A 6,000-nucleotide genomic window follows, 5' to 3' on the forward strand; every position below is an offset into this window, starting at 1 on the left:
CACACAGCAGCATCTGTCCTGTCTGTTCACTGCAACTCTGCACTGAGATTTTGGGTATTATAACTTATACAAAAGTAACAGTGACAGTAAAACTATGATGCTCATGTGGTTCCAAGGATCACATGTGTGCCGAACCGTAGATGGCGATCTGTACGGGACACAGGTCAACTGCGATCCGTTGCACCCCTAGTATTAACAGCAGAGTATGTGCTAACATTGCCGCTGCTGCTGGGTTGAGATTCACTCTGGAGAGGATCGAAAACGTGACATTCATTCAAAGTTATCGAATGCTGTGTGTGAAAATGTTTCTACATATTGGTAGTATTTCCTCCCTTTGATGAAATATCCACTTTGCAAGTATTGTAAGTTGCCCTGTTGTCATCCTTTCTCATGAAATGTAACCAAACCTTCGAGCGTTTGTGCCGCTTGGGGACCATGTTTCCTGCTGGCTGCACTGGTGAATGATGTCAATACGCAACGTGCGTGGTGATGTCATTCGAACCCACTGGAATCGTTTGCAAAATTAGCAAATGATTCCAAGGAATTGAAACACTGGGAACCAGTTCTCAACAAGAACCGGTTTTCGATTCCCATCCCTACTCAAGAAAGTTAAACACAAGAGCACACGTGTGGTGAATGGATTAAACTCTGATGTGGGCTGATGTAGAATCAAAGGGCTTAGCAACAGTAACTAAGGAGGGAGGTGCTTAGTATAACAAGACCTCCAATGACCTAAAATGAATGGAAATGGCCTAAAACGATGTAACAAGACAAAAAAGACAAGAACTTACCCTAAAATGTCACATTATACCATAAAGACTTTGTAACGTTGTTATGCAGCAGTCAGTCCCTCTCTGTGATATCACTTCCTGTCACATGGTCTTCTTACACAAGACTAACAACAGTTGCTTTCGAGATGAGCCAGGCCTGCGCAGAATCGATCACCGGCGATCACTGCACAATGCCAGTTAGACATGTCTCTGACTTGATCCCAACTTGCTCTGACACCATGGACACATGGGCAACAATAACCTTGCGAGATCATGGCGGCTGCAGTTTTTGGGATCAGGCACCAACTGCAAGCACCTCGTTGTCACCTGATCAATGAGCTCACAGGCTCCGATTGGCTCTTAATTTACAAACACCACATGTAAACTACTAATTTTCTGTGATTGTAATATTTAACACCTTATATTAGTCTTCTGTCATGCAAACAGGTTTTAATCTGTTAACAAGCAGATATTTTGTGGCTGATACTAATAATAAAGGTTATATATGACAAAGTGCTTTAGAAGGCAGATAAAAGAACAGAGGTTCCATGTAACAGAAGGGAACTGTCTTCTATTTCAACTTCAATCAGCGATCAAGAACACACTTTATTTGTCAGTGATGAACGTTGTCTGCAGACTACAGGTCACCTACAGGTGATCTAACATGAAGTTAGTGTCTCTTCCTGTATATTCTCTGAAGTCTGCTGGAAACTGTCAGACTTAGCTGCAGCTTTTTGTCTCTGCCTCTTGTAGAAGTGGTCCTCCTCCACCTGTTTTCGTCTAGTCTCCAGGTGAGGCGCAGTTTATCCTCAATGAGCCAAATATTTAATATAACACATTTTTTATAAGTAAATACTCATTTTTGTAATTATGATGAATTATCATTGTTTTCTTGGGGTCGTACCATTTGACATGTAGACCTCAGCATACCTGACCTTATCATAAAAATGTCACATTATACTGTAAAGACGTTAAAACCTTGTCATGCAGCAGTCAGTCCCTCTCTGTCATATCATTTCCTGTCACATGGTTTTCTTACACAATACACAAAAAATGAATTGGGAAGGTGACCTCACTCACATGATTATAGTATTCATGAATGATGTTCTGTTACTTGTATTTAATATAAACTGGTTTATTGAGTGTTCACCTTTTTTAAACAAGTTGAATCAGTTGGTACAAAGTTTTCACAGTTGATTCAAACCAGAAAGTTTAGACTAGGTTTTCAAAAGGGGAATGTGTGGAAGTTTATTTTCAAATTTTAATTATTTTAAATTTAACTTAAATATAGTGACACAAAAAAAATGAATGTCATGTCACTGACCCTTTTATAGAACGTAATGCATGTTGTTTTTATTTATTTTTTCGTAATGTTATAGCCATAAGTTGATCTATAATTGACCCTTCTTCTTTAAGTTGTTGTATTTGAGTTTTTTGAATGTATAGTTATTTATGATTTTTAAAGATACCAGTGAAAGCGTACTGTTTCAGTGCCCTGATGTTAGTTTGGATTTTATGCACATAATTAAAGAATGCCAAGGAGTTTTTTGCTCCTGCCCTGTTTACAATTTTAATTAATAATAATAAATTTTAATTAATAGTTAGTTTAATAGATAATAGATTGTTTTTTGTAATATGGTCAATTAAAACCAACCAATACAATTATTAATCACCATTCCAGTCACCAGAATCACCACAGTCCAACATGTTTTTTCAGTAAGTAGGCCCAGTAGTTGCAGTAGTGGTATTAGTGTTGACATGTTAACTAGCTAACTGGATTTCTGTGTTAAATCAAAATATAAAAACCAACATTTGATGACAGGTAACACTACCTGTACTTTATAGCCACCATGATGTCTTAACATACTTATTTATACCTTAAATCTCTATTCAAAGAAACACATAGAAATATGATTGAATTTTTATTTGATTTTTATTGATTGAATTAGATGTGGGGGAAACCTGAGCACCAGGAGAAAACCCACAAAAAGGGAAAAAAGAAAAGAAAAGGGGATGTGGAGTCATGGGGTGGGGTGGAGTGGTTTGGGGTGGGGTCAGTTGGGGGTTGGGTTAGGTTGAAGCAGGGGGCGAGGGAGGAGGGGTGGAGGAGGCATCAGAGGAGAGGTGAGAAGAGAGACAAGGTGAAGGAGACAGAGTGGGGGTGGGGGAGTGTGAGGAAGGTGGACAGGTGAGGGGTGGAGGAGGAGGGAGCTGTAACTGGGCGTCAGACGAACAACCAGCAGCCTTCTCCTCCATGTTACTGTTGTCGTCACACTTCTTGTCTTTTTTTCTGAACATCCGGCTCAGAAAATTCCACTTTTTCTTGCGCTTCCCCACCTTCTGCTCCTGTTTTTTAGTTTTTATTTCTGTCTCATCTTCTTCACTGGTCTCCATCTGTGTTGGTTCTGAGTCCAGTCTTTCATTTTTGGTCTGATCCACCTGCTCCTCTCTAGACTCCTCTGGCATGTCTTTAGGCTCTGGATCCTGAGGTTTGTCTCCCTGGAGAGATTCCACATTGTTGGTACACGGCTGGTCTGTGGTCTCTGTGAGCTTTTGAGAGGCTCTGTCCATTTTCTCCAATTTTTTAGCCAGTTCTTTGTTTTCTGCCTCCAACTGGTTTACTTTTGTGTTCAAGCTCTGTTCTTTTTCAGCTAGCTGTTTATTTTCTTCTTCCAGCTGGTTTGTTCTTGTTTGCCAGCTCTGGTTTCTCTCCATAAGCTCCTCTTTGAATTTCTGCTGCAGAGCTTGACACCGGTTCAACATATGGTCTTGGGCCGCCTGTTCTTTTTCGTCCATCTCTTTGCTGAACTGCTCCTGTTGAGAGTTGTACTTCTCTTCCCAGTCCTGGTTTTCTGAGACAAGCTTTCTCACGAGATCTTGGGCCGCCTCTTCTTTTTCGGCCATTTCGTTGCTGAACTGCTCCTGTTGAGCTTTGTACTTGTCTTCCCAGTCTTGGTTTTGTGAGACCAGTTTTGTAAGGAGATCTTGGGTCACCTGTTCTTTTTCAGCCATTGCATCATTAAATTTGTCCTCCAGGGTTTTGTATTGATTCTGCCAAACCTCCTTTTCTGCAAGTGCCTTCTCCAGACTGTTTTGGGACGCCTTCAGCCTCTGTTCCAGAGCCTCAATCTTCTTATTCAGCTGCTGGACATGATTGGCTCTCCTCCGTGATTGGTTGTTACCCACCGGCTCCCTCTGCAGTTTGTGACGGTACTCTAGATCAGAGATCTGGCACCCAAGCAATCTGATCATGTTGTCTTTTGTTGCCATCTCAAGTTTAAACCTTTCCTCCAGAGCCTTATATTTATTTTCCCAATCTTCGTTGTCTAAGACGACTCCTGCCTGATGGTTTTGGTCAGCCTGCTTAATCTTGTCTATCAACTCTTGAAGTCTCTCCTCCAGAGCTTTGTTGTTTTCCCGCAACTTGTCATTCTCTACAGAAATTTCCAAGCGATGACCTTCAGACAAGGTGAGTCTGCGTTTTAGATCATCGTTTTTCTTAATGAGGTGCTGGACGTGCCTGCTGCGGGGCTGGTGTGCTTCCTGCTGCTCCATTGGGATGGTGTCTGAAGTGGGTGCAGTAAAATCCTGACTGTCAGTGTTAGGAAAGGTCTCCACTCTTGTTTGGTTGGGCCTTGGATTATTCCTACGATCCATCTGTCTGTAGTGAGGTGTGGTTGTAGTAAATGTTTAACTCGAACTTGACTTGTTTAACTTGAACTTGACTTGAATACGACACACTGTACTTCCGAACGCTAATGAGGTGTGGTAGGAGTAAATGTTTAACTTGAACTTGACTTGAACTTGACTTGTTTAACTCGAACTTGACTTGAATACGACACACTGTACTTCCGAACGCTAATGAGGTATGGTAGGAGTAAATGTTTAACTCGAACCTGACTTGAACTTGACTTGTTTAACTCGAACTTGACTTGAATACGACACACTGTACTTCCGAACGCTAATGAGGTGTGGTTGTAGTAAATGTTTAACTCAAACTTGACTTGAACTTGACTTGTTTAACTCGAACTTGACTTGAATACGACACACTGTACTTCCAAACGCTTGCTGAGTGAATGTTTTTAGAATGTGACATCACAGATCAAAGCACTTAAAGAGATCAAAGCACGGGAACATTCTATTTTTTTTTTTTTTTTCATTTTTTCAACTTTATTTAAATTTCAAACTTTATTTAAATTTTCTTTAAAGTCATTTTTTCAAGTTTAGCACAAAGCCTGATTTAGCCTGATATTGGACTGAATTCACCATATTTACTGTGTGGTCATTTTCTTCTGACCTGTGTTCCTGGTTACAAGTCACATAAACAGGGAATTTGACAAATTATTATCATTTCACCATTTCCCTGTTGATCTGCAACTTAAAACACACTTGATAGTGAAAATCTGAAGAGACATCATGCTATATTTCAAGTCAAAACAGCACATTTGATAACCCATTAGATACCATAGGTAATGTTAGCATTCAGCCACTTCCTAGCTAAAGAATTATGCACAAATAAAAATATTGTACACATTAAGACAAAAGATACGAGTATGATAGGAATAGTACAGTACAGTACAAGTTAAGAATAAGTTAAAGAATTTACATGTTAGTAAAAAAAAATGATGCATGAATTAATAAAAAGTTATCAACGAAATATTCACTTTCTTCCATTATATTTATTTATTTATTCATATATGACGTCAACAGACAACTTGGAAAGTTGCAGCAAAATTTTGGTTGACTTTTCAGGTTGTTGTTCCATATTGACAGGACGTTCACATGAATTTAGCCACTTTTCAGATATTCCAATTACGACAGCACATGAATGCAAGATGAGTAAGACAAAACGCTAAGTTTAAAGCAGGACAGTTTATTTTCAGCAGATTTAGGCCGTAACTAGAGCTGTCAAGCTCTCCATTTATCTACATGTAGAAGTGGTGTGCAGGAGACTCTGAGAAGAGTGATACTCAGCGTTTCATGAGTCTTTTTTGTGGTCTCTCAAGAATAGGGATGGGAATTTATAAGATTTTTACTATTCCAATTCCATTTTTGATTCTGCTTAACGATTCGGTTCTTTATCGATTCTGTTATCGATTCTCATTTAGAAAAATGGAGAACAAACAGGAAGCTAGACGTGAACTGGAGCGAGTACTGCCAGCCTCTGAGCCAGTCAGACTCTGTCTCTCGTCATGGTCATCTAAATGTAATGCATGAGAAGGCATTCATT

The sequence above is a fragment of the Lutjanus erythropterus genome, chromosome 8 (assembly GCF_056507025.1).
Source record: "Lutjanus erythropterus isolate fLutEry1 chromosome 8, fLutEry1.hap2, whole genome shotgun sequence".
NCBI lineage: Eukaryota > Metazoa > Chordata > Actinopteri > Lutjaniformes > Lutjanidae > Lutjanus > Lutjanus erythropterus.